Source organism: Acomys minous (assembly GCF_964271855.1).
Source record: "Acomys minous genome assembly, chromosome: 9".
Classification (NCBI taxonomy): domain Eukaryota; kingdom Metazoa; phylum Chordata; class Mammalia; order Rodentia; family Muridae; genus Acomys; species Acomys minous.
Genome location: NC_140490.1, coordinates 64,208,343 through 64,226,012, shown reverse-complemented (window position 1 = coordinate 64,226,012; position 17,670 = coordinate 64,208,343). Strand labels below are relative to the sequence as shown.

The 17,670-nt window shown below is 43.9% G+C and overlaps 1 long non-coding RNA gene across 4 annotated transcripts in view; it reads left to right on the top strand.

Annotated features, from left to right (window-relative positions):
• The window catches only part of LOC311604868, a 224,458-nt gene that overhangs the window by 45,365 nt on the left and 161,423 nt on the right, over window positions 1-17,670 (top strand). For 2 of the 4 annotated variants that reach the window (XR_014781712.1, XR_014781713.1), the window contains exon 1: window positions 4,116-4,676. This is a non-coding gene — a long non-coding RNA (uncharacterized lncRNA). Of the gene's footprint in view, window positions 1-4,115; window positions 4,677-13,134; window positions 13,308-17,670 lie in introns of those variants that run through there. The other 2 variants (XR_014781714.1, XR_014781715.1) reach the window with 2 other exon arrangements.

Here is a 17,670-nt window from a genome sequence, read left to right as displayed (position 1 = left end):
TTCAGCTCTTGGGAAGCATCTAATTTAAAGATGACCTGCAATGAAAGAAATTCATTCCTTTCCCAAGTTGGTAGCGTGGATGTCTCTGAGCTGTCTTCAGCAACAGGATGAAGATTTCATTGGTCCCTCATCCTGCAGTGCACAATAAAGGTGAACAGGCAGGATGAAGGGCATGGAGATGAATGTGCCACAGTCCTGGGTACCCACTCTCAGAGAGCTCCTGAATCACACAAGATTGAACAAAAGGTCTCCATGACAGCACAGCTGGAGAAGGATGCCACGAGCTCTGGAAGGGTGCTTACATATTGTCAGACTGCCCCCACCTCCAGGGACATGAGGAGATACCACAGATGTTGATTTTCCTAGTTATTTTCAATTTCTATTGGCTTTTATAGATTTTGAACAATAAAGATGAAGACAGACAAGATTAAGGATTATTTTCATTTTTCCATACTTGTTTTAAATTGTAGCATACATAAATGTGTTTGAATTTATAACTACAAATTCACATGTGAAATAAAGAAAGACAGACAGACAGACAAAAAAAAAAAAGAAAGAAAAGTTCTTAAAAGAAAATCTCAGAAACCAACCAACCAACCAACAACAACAAAACCTTTACATGGTGTTGAGTGTGATGGCCTATGCTGTTTGGAAAGCAGACACTGGAGGGTCAGTTCTAGGTCATTTTCAGCTTAAGAGAATCTGGGACCAGCCTGGGCTACATTGGACCCCATCTTTAAAAAACAACAAACAAGCAAATCCCCAGAGAGATTGAATAGACAGTTCAATTTTAAACTGTTTGTTGTGCAAGCCTGAGGACGTGAGCTTGATCACCAACAGCCATGTAGAAGATATAGTGGTGGTGGTATGTACCTGCGATCCCTGGCTTGGGAGGCAGAGACAGGAAGGCCCCGGGGCTTGCTGGCCAGCCAGCCTAGTTGAATCAAAGGGTTCGAGGATCAGTAAGAAACCCTGCCTTAAAAAAAACAAAGCCGAGTTGTTTGATGCCTAACTAGAGCCTTCATCCCTACTAATTAGTGTTCATGGCACTGGAAGTTTCTCTGTGTGCTGGTAGAGGAGAAAGGTAAAGGCCATCCGAGCTATAAACCCCGTGATCTACATCAGTGACCTGTTTGCATGATGTGCTGGGGCAATAGTGGCACCGATGTTGTGGAAGTAATCAAACACTATCTGATGGGATTTAAGGCCTACTCCATGAGATAGAATCCATGCCTGATTCTGCTTAATTGGCCAGGAACTTGAGACTAAATAGGTCAAGGACCTAGGAGAAAACCAAATACTCTTGTTTTACTAAAGGGATATAGCAACAACATGATTCCTAATGATGTTCTGCTATACCCATAGATAACTGTCTCATTTAGCCATCATCAGAGACGCTTTCTCCTGCAATAGATGGGAACTAATACAGAGACCCACAACCGAACAATGTGCAGAGAGTCACAGACCTTGGAACACTCAGTCCTAAATGGGATGTCTCCATCAAATCCCTCCCCTCAGGGTTCGGTGAACACTTCAGAAAAGGAGGCAGAAAAACTGTAAGAGCAAGAAGGGATGGGGGACACTGAGAAAACAAGGCCTTCTACACACAACAGGACTGATGCACATACGAACTCACAGAGACTTCAGTAGCATGTACAGGGCATGCACAGATCCAACCAGGTGGGTCACAGCACTGAGACAGGAAAGCGAACATGAGCTCCCATGCCTAAGCAAGAAGCTACCTGCAATTGAAAATCACTCACAAAGAAAAAAATTAGTTTTTTCCAAAGGATTCTTTCTGGGTATGGAAACTACATTAAAAGGTGGGAACTACGCCCCACAGTAGAGAGCCAACACAAATCAAACTCAATGATGTTTTCAGAGTTTATTGTTTTTTAGGGGAGGCATTTTCTATCTTATTGGTCTTTTGCTTGTATATTAGGTTTCTGATTTTATGGTATTTTGTGGGAGGGGGCAGAGGGATGTACATGTATCTGGGTATATATATATTTTGTGTGCTTTTTTGTTGTTTTCTTTTCCACTTTGGTCTGTTCTGAAAATCAAGAGAAAGAAGGCATGGAGTTGGGTGAGTGGGGAGGTAGGGAGGATCTGGGAGAAGATAAAGGAGGAGAAACTGATCAGAATATATTGTATGAAAGATTTATTTATTTTTATTTTGTATGGAGTTTTTTTTTTCTTTTTTAAAGATTTATTTATGTATGCAGTGTACATCTGTACACCAGAAGAGGGCATTAGATCACATTACAGATGGTTATGTGCCACCATGTGGTTGCTGGGAATTGAACTCAAGACCTCTGGAAGAGCAGACAGTGCTCTTAACCACTGAGCCATCTCTCCAGCCCTGAAAGATTTCTTTATAAACAAATTCAAAGGAAAAAGCTAAACAACAACAAAAATGTTGGAGACCCTGGCCATCCACCTCTGGCTTTGATACACACACACACACACACACACACACACACACACACACACACACACACATACACACCCTGAAAAACAACAGTGATGACAAAACATCAAACTTGAGTATCCAGTAGAACTAGTTATAGGGAAAGTTTGTAAAAATGCCAATGCTTGGGTCACTATATGGTGGACAAGGGACTAAGAAAACAAAATCACAAAGTAGGGTGGGAGACCCTCAGAAGGTAAGACCCATTAGGACGCACACTGACCACGACTCTCCCTGACTTTTACTTCAGGTCTGGTCTTCCCTTCGGCTACCAGCTGTTCAGGACCACAGGCACAAAAGTTTACACAGGATAAGGCAGGATCACAGACCCCCTCCCCCAAACAGAACCCTCAGCCCCTCAGATATGATTTCTTACCCAAAGAGCTGGTAGATACATGTTGGATTCCACCCTCAGGGAGCCACCTCTGACGGAAGCTGGCTTTTCCGAGGGGCCAGGTAACACTCACTGACCTGGATAGTGTGGGCTTGCTCCCTGACAGCAGGTTGTTGTTTGTTCATTCACTTGTTAGTTTTGATACACGGTTCATTCTTCAAGTTCCTTATAAAACTGAGAGTGACTTTGAACTTTTGACACTGCTTCCTGAATACTGGGAATATAGGTATGTACTGTCAGACATGCTTCTATGGGGTCTGGGGATCGAACCCAGGGCTTCATTCATGTTAGGCAACCCCTCTAGCAAGGCTCATCTATGAGACCACCCGACTTTCTTAAATGTGAGCTAAAAGCACAACCGAGTCCAGTTTTGGCTCTCTCTAGGTAACACTCCTCAGCACCTCTCCAGTAAACTGTAAAAGTGCCACCAGTCCTTACCTAGATGCCACTTAATACTTGAATCACATGGAGGGTGTTCATTTAGTTTTGACTTCTCTGTCTGGAAACATCTTCTTTTGAGTGAGATTTATCTCTCAAGGAGAAAACACTAAACTAAAATTCATAAGCGAGGAGCAGAGAAAAGGTCTCCAAAGCCCCTTGCAAAACAAAGGGTACGCACCTGCACACATTTCCTAAAATAAGTATATGCCGTCCTGCCCAGCATCCCTGTGCCTGACCCAGGAGTAGCTGCTCACAGCCCGCTCCACAGAGCAAACAGCCCATCTGTGGTACTTTTCAATGATGATAACAGGAAGTTCTGTTTATTGGATGGTGCCATGCAAAGTCTGGTATTATGTTCTTCTAGCTCAGATTTATAATTGACTTTCTGTTAGGCAGTGCAGAAAGTTAAATTAATTCAGTATGATTACAGTCATTAAACAAATACCTGGTAATGACTGCTTTCTTGTTTTAGCAGTTTTCTCAAACCACTGGGGTAATACCCATATAAAGCTCTTTGCTCCATTGTCACATTAATTGAGACACACACACTGAGTTTGACAACAGACGTATGCACACTGCTTCATAGCCATGACCACTATTTAGGGCTTCTGTTGGACTGATTTACCTTTGAGTTTTCTCAGTTGCACTTACTGTTGTACTAGGTACAGTTTACGAGTTCATTACAGTATACACGTAGCTTAAGACAGTTCCTACTTGGTTTAAGGAGAGGAGGAAAGCTAGGAGAAGAGAGGTGTGGGGAGGGAGAGCTTTTTAAAACCAAACCGTGAGCAAGAATTCTTCCACAGACACTGCAAGGGACTTAAGCAACGTGGGCAGTGATGGCTTGAACCCGTTTCTACATGGAACAGTCACTTCAAGAATGACCCGCCTGCTAAACAAGAAGGATGGAAACGGTGCAGTCAGTCCTGAGTTAAAACCGCTGCGGTGAAAATGTACGGAAGAAATGTCTACCAGCTAAACAGACGTAGCCTGCGGTCCTGCAGCTGCCTATAGGACCCTGTTGACATCCAGGGTCATCTGCCTGGTGCCACCTTAGAAACTGTCCTGATTCTGTACAGGACACTGAATGATAACACCCTGCAAGTCAGCTGACTGCTGTGTCATACTGCATTCCTGCAGATGCCAGCTCCTGCTCCCGCAGATTGCCAGTCGAGATGCGAGATGCGGCAAGGCAGAGGCAGGCAGCTAGGCACAACGTAACCGAGTTTTAAACTTTGATTTTTTTTTTCCTGCTGCTGCCCGGGCATCTCACACGCGAAGAGCATTACCTCTGTGCAGCCAGGAGCCGAGATGCAGTCTGAATGCGCCCGGTGGCTTCTGACGTGGCAGCGTGAATTCTCAGCTGGGCAGGTACTGCTCGGAGCTTGCTCATCAAACTGTCTGTGACGGAGCTCAACTGCTTTCCCACCTCGTGTGGGAGTAGTCTCCGGGGGCGGGGGGGCTTCGTGTGCCATGCTGTTGTACCTGAAGGAGACGCTGCTTGCTGTGATTTATCTGGCTCATGCCTTGGCGACTCACCGCACTGGCACTGGGGGGACTCCCCCAGCTCCCATTTAAGGCTGGTCACGGGACTGGCGTAACCCCTCACTCCTCAGTTAGATCCTGCTTTAAAGGAGAAACCAGACTTGCTGGCCTAACTCAATCCTAGTCCTCTGTGGATGCAGGACAGCTGTCTGCTAGCAGGACACAACCAGCCATCAAGTGGAGAATCGCTGGGACTGTGGTCTGTGTGCAGGTGGAGGCTGGAAGGGTGGCAGTCTGATTTTGGTCACCTAATGACTCCTTGTGTTCCTAACTGTGCTTGCTAAGCACACAGTGGTCTGGATGAGTCTCTCTGCCTTGAAGTCCTCATCAAGTTGGGCTGCAAATGAGGGTGCCAGCAAGAATGCATTAGCCTTGGCTCCTTCCTGCATGATGCTATGTTGGCTGCTAGGATGGGTCACTCAGACAACAAAGGACACTTGACTTCTCCTGTTATGTTAGAGGAATATAATTATTTTCTCTTTTTTTCAGTGATTCATATTCATTCTCTCTCTCTCTCTCTCTCTCTCTCTCTCTCTCTCTCTCTCTCTCTCTCTTCCCCCCCCCCAACCCTGTGTGCGTGCACAGGGGTGTGTGTGTGTGTGTGCATGTGTGTATGTAAAATTCATCAAACCAAAAAGCCTAAGAGATATCATCATAGACGTGGCTTTTAATGATTTGGGGTGGGGAGAAAAAAAAATGACAGCCTGTGGAGACAGCGGTTTGAGAAAGCCGCACATTGAGGTTATTGCCAATTTGAAACACTGGGTTTGTGAAGCCAAGCCCTAAGGGAGTAGCCGGGTAACTGAGAAAGAGATCGTAGATAAAGAAATAAAAATGACAAGCGTAATGGATGCTCTGCGAAGGGACTGTCAGAGCGTCAGTTCATGGATGGCAATCTCGCCGGGCAGAGATTGAATAATTCATAGATGGAAACTACCCTGCTTTCACCTTCCCATTTAAACCGGGCATGAGCTGAATCTCTAATAAATTTTCAAGATAAAGTAAAATGCCAATTTGAATCTGAAGAGCTTTTAAAAGCAGATGTCGCATCCCCGAATCTTTCGGTACCCTTCACAATTACGCTCTGAGGACTGCACTTCATCAGGAAGCACCATTACCAGGGAAAATGACTGTGATTACAATAGCAACAATAGAATGCCATCGAATGATCTCTAATTTACCTAATTTGCTAAGACTGACTGGCTTAAATACCCATTGTGCGTTGCCATGCCCAGTCCATGGATCTATCTCAAGACAGAACAAAAGTGGTGCGGTGTGTGTGCTACCTTGATTCACACAGTCCGGGGCAGAGCTGTTCTTCTAAGTTACAGTGTGTCTTTCATCTGCTTTTCATCTTTGTCTGGTCCCCGTCCCCAATGCTTTGCCCTTAATGCCTTTTGAGGGGAAATGGCAAGTCTTTGCCACAGAACAACCCTGAGTTGTTAATTTGTACACTTCCTAAATTTTAAAATATACAAGCACGAGTCTATTTGAGGGGAGGACAGATTCAGTGCTGGGAGGAAGGTTTAACAAGCCAGCTGGGATGGTGTGTGTGTGTGTGTGTGTGTGTGTGTGTGTGTGTGTGTGTGTGTGTGGTTTCCTCCACATGAAATTCTTTCTCTGGATTTGTGATCCCTGTGGCATGTTAAGAACCTCTCCGATGGCAAATCTCAGGTAGCAGAGGCAGCAATCAGTCCACGTAGCTCTTTCAGATGGGCTGTGTGTCTGACTCCATAATGCATCAAGACTTACAGGCTGTGCGGCTGTGTTTGTGCCTGCTCAGCGCACAGCAATTTGTGCTAAAAAAGAACTTTCTGGCAGATGGCGTCATTCATCTCAGGGTGACTGTGCCATTCTGAGGAGGTGGCATGGACTATCCACTCTCCCTGGGGAACAGAACAGAGTCATTGAGCAGACACAGGGGTTTCTGGTATTGTCCTTATAGCATGGAGACAGCACATGGTTTATGCCAATCAGCGTTTGAATACTTCAGGAAGGGACCGGAGGTATGTATGACAGCCATTTGAGAAGAAGGTCCCAAATCCTTCTCTTAAAACCTTGGGATTGTGCTTGAGACTCAGCCCCAATGTGTTCCTTGGGAATTAATTCCCCAGGTTTACCCCTCCCCCCCCCTTAGTATGCTCCCCCTACCTGACCCTATCTTGTCATAAGGTAAGTTGTGTTTCTCGTCATTTATATAATAAGCATAGATAATACTTATTGTCTGATGTTAGTGGGAATGTGCTTTTGATGTTGCCTTTTCCTTCCATTATGTTCTCACTATGCTGGGGCAAACTCATAACTTTGTATTTCTCTATTTTCTGAGCACAAGTTAAAATGTGGCATTTTGAAGCATAGCTTAAATATTGTGCTTGCTTTCTTTCTTTCTTCCTTCCTTTCTTTCTTTCTTTCTTTCTTTCTTTCTTTCTTTCTTTCTTTTTCTGGCTAGCTATATCCAAGGCTTTAATAGTGTTTAAAGAAAAGGGGCAGATAGTTTTATACTTTGCTTAAAAGCAGTAAGCAATACGCTGGCTATTACGTTTGTTACCACACGCTTTCTTTAGGTAACCTGTTTTTGTAATATTGTCCCCACTATTGTTACTGCTCCAGAAAGAGAGTCTACTATGAGTGACAACAGGGTCCGCGAAAGTCGGCAGTGTGCCTAGGCCAGCATTTTCTTCCCTTTTCTGTAATTAAAACATAGTCTTGTTTATCAGCAAGAGATTTAACTTCTGACACCTTAAATCTTTTGAAGAGCTGAAGTTTGAGCAGGATAATCACTGAGTGATTTGATTAGTGTTTCTGTCCCATATTTAAGTAACACAAGTACCATCAAATTATACAAGAATAATTGGAAATCGGCTTGTAATTCGGGAAGACCCATAACAAACCAATTTTAGGTAAGAATAGTGAGTTAGGGAGCTTATTTTTTAGTAATGATTTAGACATCAGAGTCTTGGAAAACGGGTATGTTGTTCAGTTTCTTTAGGCTGTAGATGCATAAATATTAGTGCTTTGCATATAGTATCTGTATGATTCCCTGCAGTGTGCTGGTGCTTGCCAACAGTGGCATTTTCACTTGCTCCACCTCTGGAGCTGTAGGACTGCAGCGTTACTTAAAGGTCTTACACACCACTGTTTGATTGAATTCAGATTTTCCCTCACAAACTTTCTCAAGTGGTTAAGTGTAAGTGACCATTAAAAAAAAATAAGTTCCTTATGTGACTTTTAATTTAGTATTGGCTCCTTTTCCCTATTTATAGACCCTCCTCACTTACAGTGCTTTACATACAAATGAATAAGTAAGAGTGACGACGAGGGCACCTTTATAACTGCAGATAATTGAAAAAAAGGAGGCACTATATAAATGTATAAGCAGGGGCTAATTTCAGTGAAACCTAAGACAAGAAATGGCTCTACTATGTATTTTGGCTTTTGTTTTAGAGTTTTAAAAAGAATTGTTGTGGGGTGTGTGTGTGTGTGTGTGTGTGTGTGTGTGTGTGTGTGTGTGTGCGCGCGCACATGTGTAAGCATAAAACAGGTCCCAATGATGCCTTACTTCCATGTTCCTAAGGTCCCAACACTGCAGACACTCAACTACAGTTAGAAAGAGTGACTGAAAGTTTAATTCAACCCCTTAGAAACCCTCTCACAACACTCACAGAAACAGAAATGACTCACACTTTAAGACAGAACATGTAAATTTTGTCACTTGATAATTAGCTGTGTTGGACATCCTTTCATGAGTGTATGTCACATTCCATCTCATCATTAAATTCCAGCTTGGAGCAAAACCCCAAATTGGACTAGATGGAAATTCCTCACAGAGAATATATTAATGTGCGTTGAACATCTGTGAGCTACTTAGCAAAGCTGTGGTGGATGCATTTCACAGACAGTCAAGTTGGATATTCATCATCAAGCTCGTGGCCAGATTTCTCTAATTGAATTATTTTATAAGAACAACAGCCATAGTATATTTTCTGATTTTTATCTGAGTAGTAGTGACAAATGCCTTTGCCAAATACCTATTTTTGTGCAATCTTAGTCTGGTCGGGAGAAAAAGGCAGGCACAAACAAGAAGCAGGTAAACACAACACTTTCATTTTCTGGTGACTTTTTTTTTGGGGGGGGTGATAATGGTGACTTCAAAAGGGGTTGATACATTAAGATAAAGAAAATTAAAATATTTTCAGGCATGTGTGGGTATGAGCATGCGAGTTCAGGTACCCTCAGAGGTCAAAAGAGTACATCAGATTCCCTGGAACTGGAGCCACCCATTTTGTGCTGGGAACTGCACTTGGAATCTCTGCAGGAGAAGTGTAATATAGCTTTTTATCTGTTTACTGAACTATCTCTCCAGGGCTGAGGCTGGCATCTTGTATATAGAGAGTGATTTTTCTTTCAAAATAACTTGTTTTCTACAGTAAGAACTTTTCTGCACTACATTATGATAAATTCCAAACACGAAGAACACCAAACATATCCAGACTGTATAAATATACCTTATTTCTCTTACTCTGTATACATCTATGTGCTTATCTACTCCTCTGTTCATCCACCAGTCTCTTTATTGTTGGATGCATTTCAAAGTAAGTTGCAGCCATGGATACACTCCATCCCTAAGCCCGCTGAAATGTTTAACTAGATTCAAGGGTTGCAGTTTTCCTTGCTACCCCCTTAAGCACGTTTTGAACAGAACAGAGAGTTTTTGAAAAGAAAGCACATAGCTGTTTCCACGTGGCACAAAGTATCTCTAGTATATATCTAGAGTGGCTGGCCAACAACCTTCAGGACTCTGCATTTTAAAATTGGAGGGCAAAAGTCCTCAGTTTTTGATAAAAGGAAACCAATTAAAGTAGAAGTATGCGTGTGGACCTTTCCCCAGCCGTTGTCTCCGTTTCCAGACTAGACTTCCTCCACCAAGCTCTGGGACCACTGCTAATGCACTGCCATTGTCCTGGGGTAGAAGATGGTATAAGGCGCACTTCAGCAGTCCCCAGGGTTGTACTTGCTCCTGGACCAGAGTTCCCGCCTCTTTCGCACAGGCACATGGGAAGGAACCTACGGCCTCTTGAACCACCATTGGTGCCCTGCTTGAACTCTCGTGTTGCTCTTCCTCTCCACTGTCTCCACATGGGGCCCTTCTGCCTTCTCTAAACTCCTGTTTCCCTTTTCCCATACAAGAGAACAGGTTTGCTCATTTGCCCCCAGGTCATTCTGTTTTATGCATTTCATAGAAATGGTTACAGGATTTTAAAAAATGACGGATTATAGAACCCTATGACCTCTCATTAATAAGCTTTTCTTCGTCTTAATTAAAACATGAAAGATTGAGGATTGCCCTCTCAAGACCTCATTACTCATTTATCACTCGGAGTCATTCTTGTGGGTCAGGTGTATTTACTCCTTCCTGTCCTGGAATGGTACCACACTTCTCTAAGAGCCATTGTCAGTGTAGCCCCTCTCCCCCGAAACCTTCCCTGTGCTCCCCACATCTGCTGAGTTTCCTAGGCGCCAGCCTGGATCGCTAGCTGTGGTCCAAAGCATTTCTGTTCAGGAGCTACACAAAGTCTCACGGGTTTGTCCCTTGCTTCTTAGGGGTAATAAGGCTCCCAAAACCTTCCCCTCTGGGTTTGTCACCTACACACACGTATCGCTGGCTTGTGGGCATGACCCTCAGGCCAGCGCTCTCCATGGAGCTCAGTGTGCCTTGAGATCTTTAGGTAACTAACTTGGGTCTATACTTGCCTGGAATACCGCCCCCCACCCCGAGTTTTCCTGTTTTTCTGGTGATATTTGGGTATAACACGGTGAGAAGGAACACTTGGGCTCTGCAGCAACCCAAGCATAGATTAGCATCTAGGTCTGTGGCTTAGCAAGCAGCATTGCTCCAGGCGAGTTCAGCCTGACCTCTTCAAAACGCTGCTGTTATCATTGACATTTATGTGAGTTCATAATTAATAGTCTTCATACATTATTATCAGTCTCATATCCACAGAAGGCACTGACACCCAAGGACTCAGTTGAGTCACCTGCCAGACCCACAGAGACTGCTCTTCCTTCCCCAAATGTTGCTTATCCCAGGAAATTTCCATTAATACTATTCCTTTTTTCTAAGGTCTAATAGTAGCAGCTTGGGGCAGAGTTAGAGGGAGCCCATTAATAATTAAGTTTTTCTAGGTATGTATCCCAAATCCATATGTGTACATGTACATTGCAAGCCAGAGGTCATCTTTGTTTTTTTTTTTATTAAGTTGCTTTTTAAAAATTTAATTAATTTATTCAGATCACATCTAAATTGTTATCCCATCCCTTGTATCCTCCTGTTTCTCCCTCCCTCCTGCTTTCACCCTATTCCCCTGCCCTATAACTGTGACCGAGGGGGACCTCCTCCCCCACTATATGGTCATAGGCTATCAAGTCTCATCTTGGTAGCCTGCTTATTCTTTCTCTGAGTGCCACGAGGCCTCCTCACCATAGGGAAGTGGCCAAATATGGGGCACCAGAGTTCACATCCAAGTAAGTGTCCACTCTCAACTCAACTGTGGAGAATGTCTTATCAATTGGCTAGATCTGAGAAGGAGTTCAATGTTTACTGCAAGTATTGTCCTTGCTTGGTGCAATAGTTTGAGCAGAACCCCTGGGCCCAGATCCACCCATCATGATGTTCTTCTTGTAGATTTCTAGGACCCTCTGGATCCTTCTGTTTCCCCATTCTCCCACACTTCTCTCACCTAGAGTCCCAATAGGTAGTTCTCACATCTATCCCAATCTTCTGGTAAGTGAAGACTTTCATGGGACATGCCTTTTGGGCTAGTGCCCAATTATAAGTGAGTATATACCATGCGAGTCTTTCTGCTTCTGGGTTAACTCACTCAGTATGATCATTTCTAGTCCCATCCATTCGTCCACAAATTTCAGGATTTGCTTGTTTTCAATAGCTGAGTAGTATTCCATAGTGTAAATGTACCACCGTTTCTTTATCCATTCTTTAACTGAGGGACATTTAAGCTGTTTCCAGGTTCTGGCTATTATGAATAAGGCAGTTATGAACATGGTTGAGCCTATGTTCAGAGGTCGTCTTTAGATGCCATTCCATTCCTCAGGTGCTCTCCATCAATTTTTTTTTTCTTTTGAGACAAAGCCTCTCACTGGGCTTGGGGCTGGCCCATTAGGTTAGGTTAGCTGATAAGTGCATCCCACAGATCTGCCTTTCTCTGCCTCCAGAGTTCTGGGATTTAGTTTTCTCTTTGGTCTCTTCTGTCCCCCCCCCCCCTCTTCCTTCCCTTCCTATCCCTTCCCTCCCTCCCTTCCCATTCCTTTCTCTTCTCTATCTCTTTACCTGTTGCCCTCCCCTCATCTTGGCTGTCTCTTTCTATGCCAGGAACTGAACCTACAGCTCCTACCTACTAGGCAAGTGCTTTACCACTGAGTGGTACCCCCAGCCCTTTCTTACTCTTAATCCCAGGAAATATAGCAGATGGCTGAAGGGAAAACACATGCCTTAGACCTAGCAAAAGGGACCATTTGCCAGGCCCCATACTTCATAGGGACTCAGCTTGCATTATCACAGCTTTTGTCAAAAGGCCAAGAGTGACTGAAGAGGCAGATATGTCTTCCTGCTGCCTGAGGCGCTCTGCGTGTTCAGATGCCAGAGTCCAAAGGTTGCCTGCATGGCTTCTTCCTGAGGACCACCCTCTGAAGGGTAAGCTATACATGCATTCCTTGTTCTGACAGGTGCATGAGGAAGGACCCTAGGTGGTCTGAGTGTAGGGAAGGACTTTCCTGATGTGTGACAGAGTGTCATGAGTGCACAGGGGTGGGGATGTGGCTGCATGCTATGCACCACACAGCTGAACTTTCTGCTATGGGAGTGCAGTGTGTAAGGGAGAATCCTGATGTGATTCTGGACTGTAAAAGGCACATCTGTGAGAGTAGAATTGTGTTGTTAGCATGCTGGCTTCCTGTGTGCTTTTGCTACATTGCATAAAAGACACAGCGTGGACGTCCTCACCTGGGTCTTACAAACACTGGCTTGCACCACAACTGGAAGAAGCATTTGGGGCTCTCCAGGAAACTAGTTGGCATATAGTTGTATTTGTGAGGAACTAAATTTTTGCTACTAAAATGCAGGGAAGAGAAATGGAAAGTCCATTCAATAGCTGAGGTTTACAGTCTATATAGTTTTTGAAAGTTAAACACTCCACGTTCTATTTGTATTTGCTCTAATGAATTAAAATAATTACTGCCCTCTCTCTCTTTTGTTCTACTGGCGAATCAGAAAGGCAGACCTGCTTCTGCACTTGATGGAGCCCCGGTCCAGCTGCCTGATGAATTGCAATGGCGATGGCTATCATCAGCACCCTGAAGGAGGTGCTCAGGAGCCAAGGTTTTGAGCTATCTCATGACACACTCTCCCTTACCCTGTACCAAGTAGTATTCAGCACTGAACAGGTGAGCTTGGAAGATGAAAGTTAGGAAATTAATACTCAAGGGAAGGACAGTGGTTCCTTTATAAAATACAATTTGAGGGGCTGGTGAGATGGCTCAGAGGTTAAGAGCACTGACTGCTCTTCCAGAGGTCCTGAGTTCAATTCCCAGCAACCACATAGTGGCTCACAATCTATAATGTGATCTGATGTGCACTGTATACATAATAAATAAACAAATCTTTTAAAAAAATACAATTTGGAGTTCAATTGGATTTTCAAAAGACAACACAAGTGATAAAAAGGGAAAAAAAGATTTAGGAAATACAGGAAGCGATGTGCCTAAGACTATGAAAGTGGTTTACATGCACTAAGTTATGCCTGTGTGTTGCTGAATGTAGGATGACATAAATACCGTAAGGGCTGACATAATGTGCTTTGGAGCCAGGCAACCTGGATCTGAACTCTGACCCTGCTGCTTCCTAACTCTATGGCTGATACACAAGCTGATAGTTGGTGTCGGAAGAGATAAACCTCTTTCTTAGTGTTTACAGGAATGGCTTGGGTGGGTGGTGACAAAGCAAAGTGGCGACATTTCCCCTGCCATCTCCTCTGCAAAGACTGTGAGGCCCTCACCCGAATCCGAGCACGAGCTGGCACTCTGCCCTTGGACTTCCAAAGCCATGCGCCAAATAAGCATAATTTCTTTACAATTTCCTCGGCTCAGGTAGCCCGACACCGCAATCGAGAGGATCAAACTCCCTTTGCTTCTTGATTCCATACGGAGTGAAGATAACAGTGTCTTCCTCATAGACAAGAAATAAACTCTCACTAAGTTAATGTTTGTGAAACAAAAGAGAGTGCCTGGCAGGTACTGGGTGTGAAAAACAAAACTAAAAGATGAAGAAACTAAAGTCTAGAGAGGTTATTAACTCGTTCTCAGACACACGACAGATTAGTAAAATGTCTAGGATGTGACAGAGACACCAAACCTCAGGCCTATTTCAGAAAATTACACATTGCCCAAGAGCTGATTTTGGTCAAAACACGAGTTTGTATAATTTACTCTATCTCTAAAGGAAAAACAAAAGGACTCCAAGAAGTCACATAGGGCCGCATCCTGGAAACATTGACTTTTGTTGTTGTTGTTGTTGTTGTTGTTGTTGTTGTTGTTGTTGTTGTTTTAGACCGTCTGTATTCTGCGTCTTTTTCTTTTTATGTTGTGATTTTATAGGCTTTTCAAGTTTGCTATTTAAGAGTTGCTTTTTATTGTAATTATGTCTATGTGTCTGTGAGTGCTAGTGCCTGAAGAGTTCAGAGGTCCAAGGCTCCCTGGAGCTGAAGTTATGTGCAGTTATGATCTGCCCAGTGAAGTTCAGGGAACTGCTTTTAACTGCTAATCCATCTCTGCAGCCCTCAAGTTCATTTTTAAGTTCTCAACCAGGAGGTCTGTGAAGACAGGCCACAGTCATCATTTTCCTTGTGTGTTCACTGTTCTGAAGAGAAGACAAGTGATGTGTGCTTATGCATGTGCACACACAAATACAGCCAGGCACATAAACACATGGTCATAACACACACACACACACACACACACACACACACACACACACACACCTATGTATGTGCACACACATACAAACATCCTTGTATTGGGTCAAGGGACAGCACGATGTAAGAAAAGAAAGGGAAGAAGAAAGTGGGAAATGTACCATAGCATAAGGAAATATGGGCAGCCTCAACCACTGCCCTCTTGCTTTTGAGACAAGCACCGAGTCTGCTCTTCAGTCTTGCCTGGGTGAGTGAACTCTGAGAATGATAGTACATTGCATACTCTGCCTTGTAAATGACCTGAAAACTTAGCATATCAAAGGTATGTGTTAGGGACAGTCTTCAGTCAGAGTGCTTACCTAGCATGTAGAGGGCGTGGGTTCAATCCTGAGCACTGCCAAAAAGCAAAAAACAAGCAAACAAACCAAAACCCAAAGAGTGTGTCACAGGTCTTTCGGAGCTGGGGCGATGGCTCATAAAGGTGTTTGCCATACTATCCTAGCAACCTGAATTTGATTTAAGGAGCCCACAAAAATGTGGAAGATGAGAAGTGATTTCACAAAACTGTTCTGACCATTATAGAGAGAGACACATGCGCATATGCGTGCGCACACACATACACACACATGCACGCACACATACACACAACACATAAGTAAATAAAAATCATGTCCATATAAAGGTGGGTCTGAGTTGGATTTTCAGGACCCACACAGTGTGTTGTGTGTGCTCTTGCACAGCTGTGGTGGTGACCTGACTGCAGTGGTGAGGGAATGAAGTTAAGACAAACACACACAGAGAAAAGAGGAGATCCGATGGGCTGGATTCTCTTCTGGGGAAACCACAGCATCCTGGAAGCTCAATGTGCTTACTATAGACAGCTGAACAGGGAGCTGTTGCGTACAGCTGAACAAGGATGCAGTGCAAGGAGGCACTGTGGTCCTTGACATGGCTGTATCCTTGTCAAACAATACAGATCACTCAGGACTTTACTTGCTCCCAAATAGTGGAAGGAAAGAATTGACCTCTGCAACTTGTTTTCTGATAGCCACACACTCAATGTGGCATACGCTCCACTTCAAGCAAACAAAGAAAATACACTTTTTTTTTGAAGCTGAAAGAAAAACCTTTAAAAAAAAAAAAAGGATATGCTTCGTAAACTCTAAAACTTTTTAAAAATGAGCCTTTTAATGGCTGTATATTATCCCAATGGGTAATCTCTCTGTGAATCATGTTTCTGCTATTAATACATGGAAGCTGGTGACATATTGAATATTAGTGTACAACACTGAGACTATTTTGAGACTAAATTGCCAACGGCCTCAGTGCAGATTTAGATCTACCCTCTGGATGTCTGGGTCCCTGAGACAAGACAACAGGCTCTTGCTGTCAAAAGTGTGCTCCCGAGAAGGCGAGGGACAGGAAGTGAAGCCATTGGAAAGTCACAGGCAGGGCAGAGATGATGGAGGCTTTGAACTTGCAGAAGATCTCGGATACTTGGAGTTAGGGAGTATTTGATTCTTCAGAGGCTGGGATAACAGAACCTGGGGGTGGGGAGAGACTCTGCTTGTTAAAGACCATGCACCCCTATGGAGTTCAGCAGAGGGGTTGGCTATGACCATATAGGCATAGAAACCAACTGGGAACCGTGTTACGTAAAAACATATATGGGCTATTCTCCATAACTCTGAGGGATGGAGGATGAAAACTCCCAAGTAGAAAGAGTAACACTGGGTACCAACCTGCACCTGATTGCTCCCTTTGGACAAGTTCCTGCAAAGAAAATGAACCTAAGACCCCGAATGACCTAAGGCTTTCTGAGTGTGTCATCCTCTGTATTTGTATTTTTCAAGGCTATGGTACTTCTATTTATCTCTGACAAAATGTTATTAGGGAAAGGCAGGAGAAGCAAAATTAGCCAAGCTAATTGATCATTAAGTATAATTGTCCAGTAAGTGCAAATTTCCATTTATAATCTACTTCATCCCAGAGGATTTCAATTATTAGATTGCTGTATTGGTATACTGAGGGGGTAGTCATTAAGTGTGCAAACAAACAATATAAATTTCCACGTGAGAAAGAGAGGAACATTTATCAGTGAGCATATTGTCAGGGAATCATCTAGAGAAGTGAAGGTAGGGACTGGAATAAACAGAAGCGACCCTCACGTCAAATCCCCTCTCCTACCTATTGGCGGCTTCAATGGCTTCAGGCCATAGCCCCATTTTGTGGTCAGTGGCTCACCTGTATGAACGTGGGAAAGTGGCTTGACTTCCATGAGCCTCCACTTCCTCTTTCGTCAGTGGTGGGTAACACTGAATCCATCTCAGAGGGGTTCTGGCAGAAACAAAAGAATTCAACTTGGATCCTTCTAGAAACCTTCCTGGTGTCCCATGAGCCTGTGGACTCTTCAAGAGCATGGAGTATAACAGCAAGTCTCCTGCCTTCGCTCCAGCATGCCCTCTCCCTGCCCCCTCACCATAAGTAGGCCCCAGCTGACGTGAGGGTCTTGTCTTACTCTTCAGTTCCCACACTCTTGTCTTTCCTGCCTTCCCAGGCTCCCATTCTGTCTGGAACGAGGGCCGTTCTTTCCCCCACTGCATCTCTCTCTTGGAAAAGTAATAAGGATTGTTCATCTCGGCTTCTCTTTACTCCTTGCCCCGGCAGACCAGCATTGTTAAGAAGATAATGGCTTTTTTTTTGAAAAACCCTTCAGTCTGAGCTGGACACATCTCTCAGGGCCACTTGTAATAATTAGCAGAATTAATAATAATTAATAAATAGGGAGCATGCGCATTTATTGCATCTGTCTGGCCTTGCCCACTGTAGTCATCTTA